A 19,614-nucleotide genomic window follows, 5' to 3' on the forward strand; every position below is an offset into this window, starting at 1 on the left:
AGTCCCGATCTAACCCGGAAGCGGCTTCAATCGGGTCTACGATGACGTAACCTGGAGGCGGGTCCATGACGTCACTTCCAGGTTACTCTGCTGCAAAAGGCGGCAGATTTAGAAAACGCCTGTATGCAAAAATGCAGTTTTCGGCGTTTCGCTTACATGAAAGTGTAATGGAGGGGTCTAGGGTCTTTTAGACCCTCGATCCCTCCATAAAGAGTACCTGTCACTGCATATTGGTGTCACAAGGGATGTTTACATTGCTTGTGACAGCAAAAAAAGTGATCAGATTTTTTTTTTTAAAAAACCTGTAATAAAGTTAAAAAAAAATAAAATAAATAGGAAAAAAAAATAAAAATTTAGCTGCCCCCGTCACCGTTAGCTCGCGCACAAAATAAAACGTATACGGAAGTCGAGCCGCGAATGAAATCACTGTTCAAACCACACATGTGAGGTATCGCCGCGATCGTCAGAGCGTGAGCAATAATTAAAAAAAAAAGAGCAACACTCTAACTGTAAACTGGTAACCGTTAAAAAATTTTAAAGCGTCGCCTAGTGAGATTTCTTTCGACCGTAATTTGTCGCCATTCCACGGGTGTGTGCAATTTTAAACCGTAACATGTTGGGTATCTATTTACTCGGCATGAGATCATCTTTCACAATATACAAAAAAAGGGGCTAACTTTACTTTCTAGTATTTTTTAAATGCAGTGAAATGTGATTTTTCGTAATTTTTTCAAAAAAATGGCGTTTTAAAGACCGCTGCACAAATACCGCGTGACAAAAAATATTGCAATGACTGACATTTTATTCTCCAGAGTCTTTGCTAAAAAAATATATATATATAATGTTTGGGGGTTCTAAGTAGTTTTCTAGGAAAAAATACTGATTTTAACTTGTAAACAAAAAGTGTCCGAAATAGGACTGGGGCTTAAGTGGTTAATATTCCATCTAACAGCCATGGGTTTGCTTTATTGACTCTTTGCAGAACCTCTTCATACATGATCATGTCTGTCCAGCTGATTTTTAAAGCGGAGTTCCACCCTGGTTATACATTTTTTAATAAAAATACCCCCGGGACAGTCAGGGCTAGTACATTCCACAATGGCTAACCTCTGATCTGTCCCGGGTTGCACTTACCTTTTAGGAGAAATACTTACCTTGAAAATGTCTTGTCCAGCGCTGCCATCTCAGGTGTGGGCAGCTTGAAGCCAGCGCGATCCTCTTCTGCGTCCTCTTCTTCGGTCCCACGATGCACTGCACCGGCCCCGACGTCACTTCCGGTGCGCGCGCGTCATCCCTCCACAGCTTCTGGGCATGCCCAGAAGCTGTTTAGAAGGGAATGACGCGCGCCCCGGAACTGACGTCGGGGCCGGTGCAGGTGCAATGATTCCTGGGAGCGATGACGTTACGCTCCCAGGAATCATTGCAAAAGCCAGGAAGTAACGAATCGCCGTGGCCGCCGAGGGGAGGAAGACGGAAGTAAGGTAAGTATATTTTCTCTACAAGGTAAGTAAAAAAAAAAAAAAAATTTTGATTATCCATTTGTTTTTCAGGTACCCGGATCGAGAAGATGGAGGTAAGTATCAATTTAGGGTGGAACTCCGCTTTAAGATCTTCCAGTAGCACCACAATTCAAAACTTGTGATCTTTATTTTTAGTTCCAAAGAGCTTTATTGGGTGACAAAGTGACATACTGTACAAGCAAAGAATATGAAATCACAACAATATGCAAAAGCTCAAGATCTCCTTCAGAGAGAATGAGCAAAAGAAGTTTACACAAAGTATGTTAGTGTCTTGGCACCTATTCACGAGGTACAGATCATAGTTTGTCCGAAAAGTTCCTACAGTCCAATAACGGGTTGCCTGACTGTCAATAGAAGGTACAGTAAACCCCCCTCCATTGCGGGGGTTACGTTCTGGACCCAGCCGCGAAAAGTGGAATTCCGCGAAATAGAAAAACCCTATTAAAATGCCTTGTAGGCATGTTTTTTTACTGTCACTGTACGTGTAGAAGCATTTTAAGGTCTTTAAACACACTTTTAAAACAATAGAAACTCATTTAAACACATAAAAGATACTAAGAGACATAGCAAGAGCTATGGAAAACACAAAAATATTTCATTTTTAATGATTTATATAGTAAAATAACATTACAAAAAAAAACGCGAATTACCGGGACCGCAAAAACTGAACCGCGATGGAGCGGGGGATTACTGTATATATAAGTAACAGAAGTAAAAATGTCATATGACTAAGTATAATAAAAGGCATGGTATACACAGTATAAATGTGAAAAAACCCTACAAAACTTTTAAGACAGCAAACTCCAATCTCTCACACCTGTTAGGTTAATATTTATAGTATGAATAGTTCCCCAGGAACTAATTACAAAGCCAAACAATAACTACAGGTCCCAGAAAGGGAATGAAAAAAAAAAAAAGAATTAAGGGGGGGGGGGGGGGACCCATAACAGATGACATGGAACGGGAAAGGCAGGGAATTGTAAGGAGAGAGGGTATACGGTAGGAGTAGGGAGGGTGGATTATAGAGGAGGGTAGATGGGGGAACACAAAAGGAAGGGGGAGGAGAACGGAAGGGAAAGTAAAAGAATAGTCACTGGGAGGGGGGGGGGGGTCTTTGTCTTTCTCGGAATGAAAGGTACAGGTGAGTCCTGCTCCAAGGATAACCGGCTAGCCAACCAGAATCAAAAAGAGTTCGACAAAATGGTGGAATACTCTGTAGAACATGGGTGTCCAACCTTTTGGCTTTTCTCTACACTCAATGTGGCCCAGAGAAGCCAAAAGGTTGGTAAGTAATAAAACGTCACCGCGCCCTACCCGCATGCCCATCCAATGCAGCTTCACCAGTGCATGCCCAGCCAATGCAACCTTAACAGTGCCCATCCAATGCAGCCTCACAAGTGCATGCCCATCCAATGCAGTCTGCAATGAAGAGAGAGGAGAGCTGCTGGATTACACAGAGCAGGGATCTCCCGCTTACCCGGTGACCGCTGTCATATGAAGTTCTGCCTCCTGGACCGGCTCCTATGATAGACGTTACCAATATATCATTGACAGAGGCTCCAAGGCAGCCTCTGCCTACAGTTAGTTGGAAGCCGCTGTGGCCATGCCCCCGACTCGACTTCCTTCCTCCCCAGCAAAAAAATAATAGTCAAGGGGCAGTGGGCCGCATTGCCTGTGGTTCTGGGCCACATGCGGCCCTCGGGCCGCAGGTTGGACATGCCTGCTGTAGAATGTTGGAATTGCAGCCAGCATGCGTGATCTTTATTTTTACAGACATTGTGGGGAGAAAAATTTCTGCGCCATACCTGAGAACAAACCAGGCTTTTATTTGTAGTCATCTTTTCTTAGTGCTTAGAAGGATTTTGTCCCTTATCAACTGTTTGACCTTGGTGATTCGGGCTCTTATGACATCTGCTGCATATCGGGGTTAAAAGAACTAATGGCAGGTTCCTTTCATCCATTTCAATTAAAAACTTTCCCCAGGCAGAAATCCATATTTTAACTAAAATGACTTCAAAGATGATACGTTAACGAGGTGACCAACTAGTTTCTGAGTTTTCATAATGAATAAGACGGTGGAACCAGTTGTAAAACACCATAGGGTTGATTTACTACAGGCAAATAGACTGTGCACTTTGCAAAATGCAGTTGCTTCAGAGCTTAGTAAATGAGGTGAACCTTCACTTTGCAAAGAATACCCAATCACGTGCAGGGGAAGAAAAAAAAAAAGAACTGCAATATTGCTTGCACATGCAGGGGCAGGCTGGCAACTTTCGGCCAAGGGGGCCAGTACAAACCAGAGGCCCATGGTGCAGTGACTCGGCCCTCCTCCCACTCTCCCTCACACCCCCTTCCACTTTCCTAATCCCCCATTCCAAGCTGAAGCCCTGCTCCATATACTCTTTACTTACCGGCTGAATCCAGGTTTCCAATCTGGCCAGCAGGGGGAGGTTGGGGGGAGCTGGGACAGCTCTGTTGGGGCTGGCTGGGGCAGAAGAGTCTCCAATGGGGCATGGAACCGGCCTCTGCTCAGACACAGTTTACTCCATCCATGCTAGGGGGGGGGGGGGGAGTTGCACTTTGCCCTTTTCTTTAACCCGCACTTAGTAGGTCAGTGGTAGGGACTTCTTTCTTCTCTACTTCTCTTCACCAAGAATCCATTGGGCATGTCTGTGGCAGAAGCGGTGCAGCCTTTTTACGGGGCATCACAGCGGCCCAGGGGGCAATTGCCTCCTGCCCCCTGGCCCAGGTCCTCCACTGTGAAGGATTGGATGATGGAAGTCTATTTGCCTTTAGTAAAGCAACCCCTAGAGCTACAAAGCACAATTTGAGATGTGACCATTAGTATGCACACAACATTCTTTGTATACTCTGGACCTGGAATATCACAAAATGTGCAAAAATTTAAAAACTGTCGCTCTTGAAATACTTGGTAGTAGAATATGGAGACTAATATTCTTGGTATAACCCATATTTCACTTTATCACAACATTAGAGGATTTCTATGCTAAATCGTGGAGTTATTGATTGCAGGAGCATATGGGGTGTGTGTTAAATTTTTGATAACATGTCACCTAAACATGACAGGTGATCTTATCCCTAAAATATCCCTGGCAACAGGAAGCCTTCCGTGGTGATGGAAATAGTTGTTCTCCTGAGACATTCTATAGGAGAAATGATGAAACTGAACAGCTTGTTTCACTCACAGCTAATCACATCACAAATATCTCTCTGACCTTCCTACATATGTTGGTTATATTAACAGCGTTTATATTAGAATTACTATTAGGAGTACATGGTTCTCATTACGGCAGCAGCTGTTAGGTGTTCTGTGTGGACAAAACTCCAAATTCAACTTGTTTATTGTCAGGTGACCACCTCCCATAATGTTTTACTTCCACCAATCAATTCATGACAAAGGCCCCCATTAATGTATGTAGCGCAGCCCCTCAGGAGCCGCAAGTAACTGGGATCCCCCCACCTGGCATAGCCAGGCACACTAAATTTTCACAGACACTTCAGAGTCAGAGAACAGTCTGTGACTTGGTTTTTCTTATTTATTGAGGGTAATAACTTGGATAGGGATGGGAGGTTACACGTTAGGAGGGGAACCCTTGGGGGAATCAAGAATGGAGAAGGATCTGGGAGTCTTGGTTGATGATAGACTAGGCAACAGCTTGCAATGTCAAGCGGCGGCTACCAAGGCTAGCAGAATATTAGCATGCATAAAGAAAGGGATGTTTTCCAGAGATAAGACTATAATCCTTCCACTTTATAAAACTCTGGTCCGACCGCATCTGGAGTATTCTGTCAATTTCTGGTCGCCAGTCCTCAGAAGGGATGTGTTGGAGCTGGAGAGAGTACAGAGAAGGGCAACTAAACTAATTAGGGGACTGGAGGACCTTGATTATGAAGAGCGTCTCCAATCGCTTGATTTATTCTCGCTGGAGAAGAGACGCCTGAGGGGGGACATGATAGCAATTTTTAAATATCTCAATGGGGATCTCAGCTTAGAAAAAAAGCTGTTCAGTCGAAGGGATTGCATGAGGACTCGAGGGCACACAATGCGATTAGAGGAGAAGCGTTTTAACCTCAGGCAACATGGGGGGTTCTTTACTGTTAGGGCTACAAGATTGTGGAATTCTCTACCACAAGAAGTGGTTTCTGCGGGTAGTATGGTGGCTTTCAAAAGACTATTAGATGTACATCTCAAGGATCAAAACATTCAGGGGTATGTGAGATGATTACAGCCACACACACCTACACAGGTTGAACTTGATGGACTATTTTCTTTATTCAACTTCACCTACTATGTAACTATGTAGCTATGTAACTATGGGATGCTCGCTTGACTTCAACAACATCAGGAACAACTTCCTATATACAGTCTCTATATACAGCTCCACTTCTTCCTCCAGCACACATTTGCTTGCAGAACCCAGCTGGATCACTGTGGAGATCTGACAGTCACTTAGTCAGATTAAAAGCAATAGCCCATTACAGGCAGGAACCCAAGGCCCCTTGGTTGTGCAGCAAAAGAATACAGTGTCCAGCTTGTACTCTACCTTCTGTGGCTCCTGGTCCCAGCAACACCTCTTCAGGCACTGTCAACCCACCTGGCTGCAGCTGCTCCTTTCCTAGTCCTCCAGGCTGACATCTCCACCACAATCCTCCAGACTGACACTCACCAGCCCACCTGGCTCACTCTCAGGAGATCTCCCAGTAGTGCTGACCTGCTCCTGCTGTCCTTCCCCTTTGGTCCCGTGCCTCCAGGAAGGGCTTCCTCCTCCAGCACCTGAACCCCCGGCCCAAGGTTACAATCCCCCAGGCTAGAGGGTACCCCTGAGGGCCACCGATGGCCTCCTCAGCACCCCATCTCCATCTTCCCTCCGACCGCCCCTGCTGTCATGGCCCATGCCTATTTATGAGGTAAGCCTTGCCCCCTGCCAGCCCTTTACTGGGCTTTGGTTGAGGCCCTCATCAATATTCCAAACAGCCACTCCTCACCTCCACCCACCAGCGCTAGAAGTTTCTACAGCCTTCTAGACCAAGGGGAGGCACCAAAGGAGCTGTCAGGATGGGTCATCCAGCCACTGAACCCTAAATCAGATTCACAACTCAGGCCTAGCCCTGAGCCAAATAAATGTACCTACACTAACAGAAACATTTCTTACATCTAGCACACATAGTAGATGGGGCTACATGTACAAGGGTTCCCTTTGTGTCAAAAGGGATTTAATCTTTAATCCTTTCACATTGGCTCCTGGCAGCCCCCTAAGGGGGGTTTAATGCCATGAGGTGGAGTGGCTTCCTGATCACGTGACCGCTGTGATGATCACATAATTAGAAGCCCTTCCCAATGGCTCCCAACCTGGCACACAGTAAGCGCAACATCAGACCATCATGTAGATGCATAGTGATAATCTTTTAGACTATAGTACAGTAGTAGTAGGTTGCTTGTCGTGAGACATTTCTTGTACCAATTTGAGAATCATTTTTATGGTCAAAACAAAAAAATAACACAAGCAAGTATGTGACTATTTAGAAAATTAGGACCCCCAGATTCAGTTAAAGTGTTTCCCAACCAGGGTGATGCTTGGGTTTTCCCTGGCTGCTGCAAGCACAGGACCCAGTTTGCCCAGTTGTCATTGTGCGGACGGGCCCGCTGCCTGAACTATAATAACCAAGAATGGTATAGGGCCTGGATGCAAAGCATTATTCATTGCTATGTTGATGGTGGCCAGCTGACACACACCATGGCAAAGCATAACTCTGATCCAGAGCAGGCAGCATATAGGGCACCCCCAGCATTTAGGAGAAGATGAAAGTCTGCCTTTTCCTGGCCTGCTCCACTGCCTGCCCTCCTCCGTACTGGAGCTTAAAGGTAGGGGCTCCATTGTGAAGAGGGGACTGTGTGATTGGGGGGGCACTGTGATGGGGGGCCTGTGTGACCAAGGGGCTCTGTGATGGGGGACAGTGTGAGCAGGGGGCTCTGTAAAGGGGGGACAGTGTGACTGGGAGGGCTGTGTAATTAGGAGGCTCTCTGATGGGGGAACCGATGTGACTAGGGGGGTCTTTATTATTTGGGGGCTATATGATGTGGGGACTCTGTGGTGATGGGGGTCTCTGATGTGAAGGGGGAACTCTGATGTGAAGGGAGTCTCTGAAGTAAATGGGGGGACTCTGTGGTGAAGTGGGGGGCTCTGCTGTTATGGGGGCTCTGATGTGATGGGGAACTTCTGATGCAAAGGGGGTTATAATTTGATGGGAGGTCTCTGATGTGAAGGGGGATATTCTGATGTTAAGAGGGGACTCTCATGTGCACTCCCTTCATATCAGAGTTCCCCATCACCACAGAGTCCACCCATCATATAGCCCCCCAATAATAAAGACCCCCTAGTCACACCGGTTCCCCCATCAGAGAGCCTCCTAATTACACAGACCTCCCAGTCACACTGTTCCCCCATCACAGAGCCCCCAGCTCACACTGTCCCCCATCACAGAGCCCCTTGGTCACACAGGCCCCCCATAACAGAGCCCCCCAATCACACAGTCAGATGTGATGAAAGACCTTGGATATGATTGGGGGACCTCTAATGTAATGGGGGGACCTCTGATATGATGGGGGGACCTCTGATATGATGGGGGGATTGTGATGTGAAGGTAATATCATCAAGGATGTTGTGTGCAATTTATAAAGGAAGGAGGTTGAGAAAAGCTGAAAACATCCTGATTAGCTATGAATAAAATCAAATAAAAAAAGAAAGGAAACAACTTGTGCAGGTCCTGCTATTAGATTAATATGTCTACACTTGCGAAATGAAGACATCGAGTCACCAAACTTCATAGGAACTAAAAAGTCTTTGGGAACTTTCTTGGGAGAAATCATTTATTTTCAGTTCTGTAGCTGCAGGCGGCAAAATACAGATTTTCTCCGTCCGATCCCAGCACTGCTAATGTATTCACTTTTTCAAAGACACATCCATCCCCTGCAGCCAATGCCTGGAAGCCGCCCTGCCACCCAAATATCTCATATGTCTGCCAGCCAAGGTAACAACACTCGTTTTATAAAAGTGAAGGACAGAAAAAAGGAGATTGCTAGATGAAATCTGAGTAACTTTTCTAACTGCCAAAACTTGTTAATAAAAAAGTTGATGGGAAAAGTATTAACACTGTAAATATGTGCGTCCTGCATAAACCTTGTGAATAGCATGCAATTAGGGAAATTGTAAATTCTGTATATGGTAAACCCCCCTCCATTGCGGGGGTTACGTTCCGGACCCAGCCGCGAAAAGTGAAATTCTGCGAAATAGAAAAACCCTATTAAAGTGGAGTTCCACCCTAATTTTATACTTACCTCCATCTTCTCGCTCCGGGTCACCTGAAAAAGAAATGGATAATCGCATTTTTTTTTTTTTTTTTTTTTACTTACCTCGTAGCGAAGAAAATATCTTCCTCCTTCCTCGGCCGCGGCCCGTCGTCACTTCCTGGCTCTGCAATGATTCCTGGGAGCTGAACGTCATAGCTCCCAGGAATCATTGCGCCTGCACCAGCCCCGACGTCAGTTCCGGGGCGCGCGCGTCATTCCCTTCTAAACAGCTTCTGGGCATGCCCAGAAGCTGTGGAGGGATGACGCGCGCGACCCGGAAGTGACGTCGGGGCCGGCGCAGGGCATCGTGGGACCGAAGAAGGCGGAAGAGGACCCCGAAGAGGATCTCGCTGGCTTCAAGCTGCCCACATCTGAGATGGCAGCGCTGGACAAGACGTTTTCAAGGTAAGTATTTGTCCTAAAAGGTAAGTGCAACCCGGGACAGATCAGAGGCTAGCCATTGTGGAATGTACTAGCCCTGACTGTCCCGGGGGTATTTTAAAAAAAAAAAACAATTCCAGGGTGGAACTCCGCTTTAAAATGCATTGTAGGCATGTTTTTTTACTGTCACTGTACGTGTAAAAGCATTTTAAGGTCTTTAAACACACTTTTAAAACAATAGAAACTCATTTAAACACATAAAAGATACTGAGAGACAAAGCAAGAGCTATGGAAAACACAAAAATATTTCATTTTTAATGATTTATATAGTAAAATAATATTACAAAAAAAAACGCAAATTACCGGGACCGCAAAAACTGAACTGCGATGGAGCGGGGGTTTACTGTATTCTATTTCATATGTTTTGCCTATTTATTGGATACAGCCGCTCATTGAGCACACAGCACTAATGTTTTGATTACATGTTTGCATTCTTTTGAGACCTGATTAGAATTCAGCCTGCCTATGTTACGCCCCTTGTTACCCTAAAAGTACAACTTGTAATAATGTAAAACCTAACTAATCATGTGTCCAAAAATAAACAGAACAGTTATTTGGAAAGATGCTGAGTGTATCTTTTGTGCCTGTTCCTTACTGCAAGTAGGTATTAATTTGTAACCACTAATCAATATGATAGGAATTGTCTATCTAGGACATTTCTATTGTCAGATTTGCTTATCTGTACAAGTCTGCATGGATACATTTCTGCCATGTAACAATATATACAGCAACAGTATCTTTGTTTTTTTTTTTAAAAGCAAACCTTAAGCGCTGGTTCACATTGCAGCGACGCTACTTCATTGAAGTCTATGGCGGTCGTCTCCGGGTCGCCCCAAAGAAGCTCCTGACCCTTTTTCTAGGTCGGAGCGACTTGTGTCGCTCCTATTAGAACGGGTCCGCAGCTTCCCTATGGGAGGCGACCTGCGGCGACCTGTGAGGCGACCAGGTTGCCTCACAGGTCGCCCTAGTGTGAACCGGCACTAAGGCCCCTTTCACACAGGCGGACCGTTCAGATCCGCCTGTCCGTTTTTCTGGCGGATCTGAACGGATGCCCCATGCATCTCTATGGGGCATCGGATGTCAGTGGAGACATGTCCGCTGACAACCGATCCGTCAAATCTGGACAGATAGAAACCCTATTTTCCATCCGTCTGGAGGATTGGATTGGATGAGAATGGACAGACGGTCCGTTCTCATCCGATTCCCCCATAGAGAAGAATGAGGACCTGACAGCTCTGTCTTCGCACACAGCGCGGAAACAGAGCTGCCATCCGCCTGCTCAGTGGGGGATCGGCGGATCGATCCCCCGCTGAGAAAAACAGAGTCTGCCTGACAGACTCCCTGTGTGAAGGGGGCCTTAATCATTAAAAGCCATCCAGTGACTTTGCCAAGGCTGAGATGGAGTCATAAGTCTGCTTCAGGCAGGAGGAAGCATGTCCCCAGTCTCCTCCTCACCCTCAGTGATCAGACAGCAACATTGTAACTTTTTAACCAGTCACAATGTGAGAGGCTGTAGCAGGGACTAATCTGTGTCAGATATTGGTGTACACACCTAAATACCAGGATCTACATGTATGTGTCATCTCTGTCCAGAAAGTAGAACATTTCCCTACATAAAGATGGCATCCTTCACTGTCCGACACTGGAAGCCAGACAGCAGCCCAGCGTTGGGTAGTGACTTAAATAATATAGTTTGTCAATTATACTTTGGGAATTCTTTTTATTCTATTTATTCTGTTTGGTTCTATTAGTAATTATGTTTTCATTTACTTTCATTTGATGTTCTGTTTTAGTTATAAAATAATGAGTTATAATTATTGTGCTGATAGAATAAGCGTCCTAGGTCCTAATGAACCCGGCTGATCTGTGAAATGCGTAGACCAAATTCAGTTAATTTCTACTCCTTGCTTTTTTGGCTTTATATTTATATTTATATGTGTAGTATGACTTTTTATGGTTTTTGTACAATAGGAATAATGTGGTTTTAATTGTATTTGTGACAACTGGTGTATGTACAGTATATGAGCCTGGTGGCATATCTAGTCACTCTCTACTTGAAATCTGACTTGTGCTGAGGGCACCTTAATAAGGTTTGGCTTGATGTTGATGAACAGCTTTAGTAAATCAGAGGTTATCTATCACTTTGCCAGGTCCTAATTATTTTGGGAATACCTCAGTTACTTGGATCTGTGAGATAGTAGCGAACACTGCGGCCCCCAGTTACAGTAATGAGGAAAGAGGGAGGTTTTGGTAGTCCAGATCAGGAAAGCAACCTAAGGTGACAACTCCGATTCTGTATACAGTAGATACATACATTACAGCATGTGAGCATTAACACCATAGGGCAGGAAGTGTGTTACTGGCAATATCACCAGGTGAAATAAAGGTAAAAAATGAATGCAGCCACCACGTCTTGTTTTTGGGTTTAAGGTACCCTTTTATGTATATGTGTATACATTTGGTAGAGATGCAATCACATTTCAGCAGTTACAGTGATTCCCCCAACATCAGGGCTCCATGCTATTGGAAGAAGTAGACTCTGAAATAAAGAAACTTAATGGTGGATCTGATTGGTCTAGATCAGTCTTTCTCAACCAAGGTTCCTTGAAACTCCTAGAAACCTAGAGTTCCTCCAGAAGTTTCTAATGGCTCCTTAAGAAGTGAGAAGTGGTAGATGGATCTCCTGTCTGATGGGGTCTGACACCAACGCCAGTCTGCAGAGCTGGTGGCATGGAACCAGTGGAGCTTCTCCTCTGATTTCTCAGATATGTAACCACTGGTACCAACGATCAAGAAACATTCTTCCCACTGACCACTGATGTAACAAGTCCCCTACTGTCCCCAAAGTATAGGGGAGCTACGCTGACAATTGAGATGGGCACTCTTCTCAATGAACACCATTGTATGGCAGCCCTTCCCTCATTGACCACCAGTGGTCTGACTACTGTACTGTAAGCTGTAGATAACATCATTGTTAGCTTGGGTTTCCTGCAACCTGAAAATTATTTCAAGGGTTTCTCCATGGTAAAATGGCCATCAGTTTAGTGACCCAGATTATTTTTAGGATATCCAATAGGTTATACAACTTTTGTTTGGTAAAAATGTGAACCCACTGCCAACACACAAGCCCCGATGAAGGGGGGAGGGTGGTTGAGCACCCTGAAATGTGTTGCATTTTGATTTTGTGTCATGAAATACTATTCCTACTGGACTTCGAGCTTTGTGGCACTCTCATCCTTCTAATGCCCCATTGTAAGAAGGTTAGGAAAGGTTGGTCTAAATCAGTGTTTCTCAACCGTCTGTGTTCCCTGGGGTATGGCAAGCATGGGACACAGTATGCTCTGGATTAGTGTCATGAGTTGCCATGACAATGGTGATGATGGTGTCAGTAGGCCGCTCAGCACCATAAGAACCAATGATGTTGCAGGGCCAAGGCGCATTAAATCATTTATTGTTATTGTGATATCGGCTGGCTCACTTGCACCATGCCAGCACATGACGTTTGGGGGAGTCTTATGGAAAGGGAGGTCTGTTAGGTGTAACCCCCAAATCACATTGGCTTGTTTTTACTTGGACCATAAATACTAATGGTTTGCGGACTCTCCTTTCACATTCCGCACATCATGGAAGGTTTGTAAGGTTGGTATGACCACAGGTATACTGGGATTTTAGATTAACTTCTTTATTTGTGTCTTAGACAGGGGATATGCAAACAATCGTTTGTCTCTCTGGGGTTTCTGCTCGGCTTAGAAGAATCATGTTCTGTTTGGAACATTCAAATCACAGCTTCATTAGGGTGAATTATTGGAGACTCATAAAATGCAAAGGAGATTTTAAAAATACATAGGTGAAATATTATTAAGCCTCCTGCACGGATTTCAGGTGGAGCACTTTGCCATAATTCTGGTTCATTGGCGGCAACAGAATGAAGGAACAGCTGATTAAATGTACCTACAGACAGTCCGCGCTCCTAATAATTAAGTGCCTTTGATTCTGTTTTTATCCATTCTATACAGCAGCAGTAGCATACAGCAAACTAATGATGTTAATAAATGGGTAATCCTGGTAGCGGGGCATCCTTTAACGTCACCGAGCTGTCATTGGCGTCCTTCTGAGCAAAAGAAAAGAGAATGCGCCATAGTGGGTTTGCCACAGATGGGTGTTATTTTTCAGGCATGCATCTGACAATTTTATAACTTTGAGATAATTTATCAGAATGCCTAATGCGATTTTTGTGCATTTCATTAACCATTGTGTCTGCTGCAGATAGATCATGCCGGTCATGATGAGCAATTTATTTTTAATAACATAAATTTGCGTCATGAATGCATTGATCTCAGGGAGCTTTTGTTGCCGCAAGACAATTAGAAATAAGGACAGTCTGTTTTTTTTATAACAGGAAGAAGTGGGAATGTGAGCACTTTGCACACAATGCAAATGGTAATAATGGCTTTTTGAACCGAAATAGACTACATGCCCTCAACATGAGTAAGGGGGGTAACTTTCCAAGGGCGTGTTCTCCACAACCCAGGCTCGATGGTTGTGGGGGTCTGCAGGCAGGGTACTTGTCAAAAATCTGGAATCCCCTAGGTATGGCCCCTCTCCAATGCGACTGAGTACAGGGCACAAAAGTGTAAAGTTTAACCACTTTACCACCGGAGGATTTTGCTGTCTTACGTCCAGGCCACTTTTTGCGATTCGGCACTGTGCGACTTTAACTGACAATTGTGCGGTCATGCAACGTCGTACCCAAACGAAATTTACGTCCTTTTTTTCCCCACAAACAGAGCTTTCTTTTGCTGGTATTTGATCACTTGTGCGATTTTTACTTTTTGCGCTATAAACAAAAAAAGAGCAAACATTTTGAAAAAATAACAATATTTTTCACATTTTTTTATATGAAATTCCCCCCAAAAAAATGTAAAAATCAAAATTTTTTTATCATTTTTGGCCAATTTGTTTTCTGCTACATATTTTTGGTAAAAAATATCGCAATAAGCATATTTTGATTGGTTTGCACAAAAGTTATTGCGTTTACTAACTACAGGAAAGATTTCTGTAATTTTTTTTTTCTTTTAACGAGTAATGGCGGCGGTCTGCGTTTTTTTTTGTGGGACTGCGACATTGCCGCGGACAGATCGGACCCTTGACTGACATTTTTGACACTTTTGGGGGTACCAGTGACATTACTACAGTAATCAGTGCTATAAATATGCACTGTTACTGTAAAAATGACACTGGCAGGGAAGGGGTTAATTTTATTGGAGAGGGAGGGGTTAATGTATGCCTGGTGCTTACTGACGTGTGTGAGGGGAGGTGACTGAGTGACACAGCACAGATCGCATGTTCAGCTATGCTGAACCCTGCAATCTGTCCCTGCCTGTCACTTAGGAGATCCGCCCGCTTTGTTTACACAAGCGGGCGGATCTCCAGACTCGATTCCCCGACGATCGGGGAAGAGCAGCGGCGATCGCCCCCGCTCCTCCCCTGGCCCGACTCCCACTGTGACTGAAAACAGTGGGAGCGGGCCTCCGGCGGCGCGCGCTACGCCTACTAGGGGAGGAGTCCATCGACGTAGGTCTACGTCGCTGGACGATAACGAGCCACGTTGCCGCAGTAGCAGCAATGTGAGCGGTCGTTATGTGGTTAATTAAAGACACACTTTTTGGCAAGTCCTTTACCTAAAATATTAAAAAAAAAAAAAAACTAAAAATGTCTGATGGTGTAAATCTATAATCAAGCACATTGTCTAGCAATCCAGATCCACATTAATCATCATGAATGATGCCTGCCAACCTACTGAAAAGACCCGCGTCTCTACACTTGCTGCGAATGACTGCCTTAGTTCCTTCTACTAAACGTAGAAAAAGAAGCAGCATATAGCCAGTGATGTCATTGACCAAAAATGGCAATGTGGCCATATCTGGTCAGTGATGTCATCACTATCACTTTCCCCTTGTGGTTTCCTGGCCAGCAAACAAATGGGCCGGGTGACATCACTGGTCTCTACAATGGTTGCTAACACCCATTAACAGAGGCTACTGTCATATATGAGTCTTACAATTTTCCAGTTAGGATGCCTATCATGATAGTAGGTATTCAATGAAGGGCAGGAGATTCTTGGCATTTTAAAATGAGATTTACCCTCTTTGCCCAACTTGCAGTGCTGCCCTCAGTCTATACAATCATTTTTTTTTTCCATAAAAGAGCCACATACTCATTTTAACAAGGACACCCCTATGAATGAAAAAATAGGAAATTATATACACTATATTTCCAAAAGTATTGGGAAACCTGCCTTTACACGCACATGAACTTTAATGGCATGAGTGAGTTTGGGGTGGAGGAACTTGACTGGCCGGCACAAAGTTCTGACCTCAACCTGATAGAACACCTTTGAGATGAATTAGAGCGGAGACTGAGAGCCAGGCCTTCCCTCCAACATCAGTCCCTGACCTCACAAATGTGCTTCTGTAAGAATGGTCAAACATTCCCACAGACACACTCCTAAACCTTGTGGACGGCCTTCCCAGAAGAGTTGAAGCTGTTATAGCAGCAAAGGGTGGGCCAACTCAATATTGAACCCTACGGACTAAAACTGGGATGCTATTAAAGTTCATGTGCGTGAAAAGGCAGGCGTCCCAATACTTTTGGTAATATAGTGTGTGACGGACCCCGTACTCAAGAAGAGTATGTCTGCCGTATAAGCTTCCCTTGCCTGGTACCAGCACAATCCAAGATCCCTTAGCCCACCCAGTCACTTGTCGAAGACATCAGTGTAGGGTGGTAAAAAAGCAAAATACTGTTTATTCACACACAGGCAGAAAGAGATATATACTCAGGGGACAATCCCCTTCTTTGCATAATGACACAGGGTGGGGTAAACTACATTTAGTAACAAGAGACACACAAGACAGCCTTTAGGAAGGGCTGCAGGAGAAATCCCCCCTCCCCTCTGGCAGCTAATCTACATACACATATACATCCCACAAAAGGTTAATCCCAAGGCAGACAGAAACAATAGAACAATGGGATACAGGCACTTAACAATAACAAACCCCATCCCACCTCAAACTATCTAGCAATGGTCTATGCGATAAAATCCTACAAGCAGCCTGAAAAGGTTGAACCAATGTATCATAATATATTTCCTGAGGGATACTGTTCGATAATATCACTGTCCCAAGTGAAAGAGCCTCTTCATTCTTTCAACACAAACCACACATATAGAACCCAGGACAACAGGGGCAAAACGAAATACTGAGTCCGGTTGCACAGTGAGTCTGATTAGGGCAGACCTGACTGGGGCTCTTGGTCACCCTGTGCCCCTAATAGATACAGGGTGACTTACACATAGGAGGGGCCGGGGAAGCCGGGGAAGGAGTTTCCTGACCTCTCTAAGGTAATCTGGGTTCCACGAGCCCACTGTCCAAAGTGACTCCCGTCAAGTATCCCCTGCAACAAAGATGTAATTTTTGCTGAAATACTCCCAATAAGAACACGTCTAAAGGGATGCAGGCCAAGCAGATTTCCTCATTAGAGCCCTGCAGCTGCCACAGCTGATAGATAATTATGAAACCACTCCCATTAGACCCACTCAGCACAGAGGCACAGAGGAATAAAGATTGGTTTCTTCAGAGTACCAAAAGGTAGGAATCTGCAACAAACGTTGTTAAATTCCTTGTAATGCACAGAGAGCCCCCAGAGGGGAAGTTACGCATTAAGATGAAAAAATATATCTGATGACAGGTCCCCTTTAAACAAGCGTGTTGGATTCTGGAACTTTCGTATCTTCAATTTATTTGCAGTGATGTGGATATCCAATGGTTGTATTAATCACCCAATTATTAATTATAGCGCAGCCCTCCTCCCCTGCCGCACATAATTTAGAAGTGTCCAGCCACTTCCTGCAGTGACTTAGGAGCCTTCCTGCTGGTGAAATCACTGCAGACGGCGGGTGACTGTTCCGGACTGCCGAGGGATGCCGACAAGGTGAACTTATTGAGAAGTTTTATGCTGAGAGCTGAAATACATTAAAGTGAAAGTTTTGCTGAGGAAGAACATAGAGAGTGATGTGCACTCTATGGATTTATATCAAGCTTTATTGATTCCTAAAGGAAATCTGTATTGGGGCAAAATGCCATCGGTGAACTTCTAAAATGCTGCTTGACGGTGTCTGGCTGTAATACTGTAAAACAAGCATGTGACTAGTGCAGTCAAAAATCAGAAATCTTGATGGGTGCTTGATCCAGGACGGATTATCAGATCTGTTTTATTTAAAATGAAATACACCGATCAGCCATCACTTTATGACCACTGACAGGTAAAGTGAATAACAATGATTAACTCATGACAATGGCACCTGAAAGTGGGTGGGATATATTAGGCAGCAAGTGAGGAAGTTGCCCCTGAAGTCGGGGGGGGGGGGGGGGAGGCAGGATGGCAATTGCTCCTCAGGCCGCCCTAACGTATATTCAAAATGGCCTGCGGCCACTGACAACTTTTTCTTCTTTTTTGTTGAGGAAGGAAGTCGGGGCTGGAGACACGGCCGTGGTAGCCGCCAAATAACTGTAGGCAGAGGGGGGCGTCCATGGCCGGCCCTACCATGGGTCCTGCTACTCCCATTGTGCTGCCTAGGGGTAGGCATGGGCAAGTGCCGCCTGATTACACATAGCAGGGATCCAGCCTGCTGAACCAGCTCCTATGATAGACAGCACACTGGTGACACACTGAGGCTGCATTGATGGGCACTGATCAGGCTGCATTGATGGGCACTGATGAGGCTGCATTTGATGGGCACTGGTGAGGCTTCATTGGATGGGCACTGATTAGGCTGCATTGATGGGAACTGATCAGGCTACATTGATGGGCACTGATCGGGCTGCATTGGATGGGCACTGGTGAGGCTGCATTGATGGGCACTGATCAGGTGGCATTGGGTGGACCATGGTGAGGCTGCATTAATGGGCACAGATTAGGCTGCATTGGAAGAGGACTGGTGAGGCTGCACTGATGAGCACTGATGAGGCTGCATTGATGGACACTGGTGAGGCTGCATTGATGGGCACTGATGAGGCTAAACTGATCGGCACTGAGGAGGCTGCATTAATGGGCACTGGTGAGGCTGCATTGATGAACACTGATTAGGCTCTACTGGTGGGCACTGATGAGGCTGAGCTGATGAGCACTGATTAGGCTGCATTGGAAGGGGACTGGTGAGGCTGCATTGATGAGCACTGATGAGGCTGCATTGATGGGCACTGGTGAGGCTTCATTGGATGGGCACTGATTAGGCTGCATTGATGGGAATGGATCAGGCTACATTGATGGGCACTGATCGGGCTGCATTGGATGGGCACTGGTGAGGCTGCATTGATGGGCACTAATCAGGTGGCATTGGGTGGGCAATGGTGAGGCTGCATTAATGGGCACAGATTAGGCTGCATTGGAAGAGGACTGGTGAGGCTGCATTGATGAGCACTGATGAGGCAGCATTGATGGGCACTGATAAAGGCTGCATTGATGGGCACTGATGAGGCTGCACTGATGGGCACTAATGAGGCTGAGCTGATGGGCACTGGTGAGGCTGCATTGATGAGCACTGATGAGGCTGCATTGATGGACACTGGTGAGGTTGCATTGATGGGCACTGATGAGGCTAAACTGATCGTCACTGATGAGGCTGCATTGATGGGCACTGGTGAGGCTGCATTGATGAACACTGATCAGGCTCTACTGGTGGGCACTGATGAGGCTGAGCTGATGAGCACTGATTAGGCTGCATTGGATGGGCACTGGTGAGGCTGCATTGATGAGCATTGATGAGGCTGCAATGATGGGCACTGATGAGGCTGCATTGATGGGCACTGATGAGGATGCACTGATAGGCACTGGTGAGGCTGCATTGATGGGCACTGATCAGGCTGCATTGATGGGCACTGGTGAGGCTGCATTGATGGCTATTGATGGGCACTGATGAGGCTGAGCTGTTGGGCACTTAAATTCCCCTGAGATTCTATTCCTCAACCTAAGGAGGATTTGGATACATCCAGCCCAAAAACAAGATTTCTACGGTCAACTATTCCCCGTATACCCCAGCATCCATTGGAAATGAACCTATACATACAGCACATGTGGTATATTGTGAGATGAGTACTGTTGCAGTTCCTTAGGCCCTGAGGAAACACGCAGCGAAACGCGTTGTCCTCTGAGGAATCTTTACCACAGAACTTACCTGAGAACCACGATTTTTGTTTTATTATAAATGTGTTACGCTGTTTAAGA

At 45.3% G+C, this 19,614-nt stretch overlaps 1 protein-coding gene across 10 annotated transcripts in view; it reads left to right on the forward strand.

Moving 5' to 3' along the window:
* The window catches only part of DAB1 (DAB adaptor protein 1), a 1,145,503-nt gene that overhangs the window by 620,032 nt on the left and 505,857 nt on the right, over positions 1-19,614 (forward strand). The gene's annotated exons all lie outside the window — the stretch shown is intronic.

This window comes from Pelophylax lessonae (assembly GCF_965119305.1).
Source record: "Pelophylax lessonae genome assembly, chromosome: 8".
Classification (NCBI taxonomy): domain Eukaryota; kingdom Metazoa; phylum Chordata; class Amphibia; order Anura; family Ranidae; genus Pelophylax; species Pelophylax lessonae.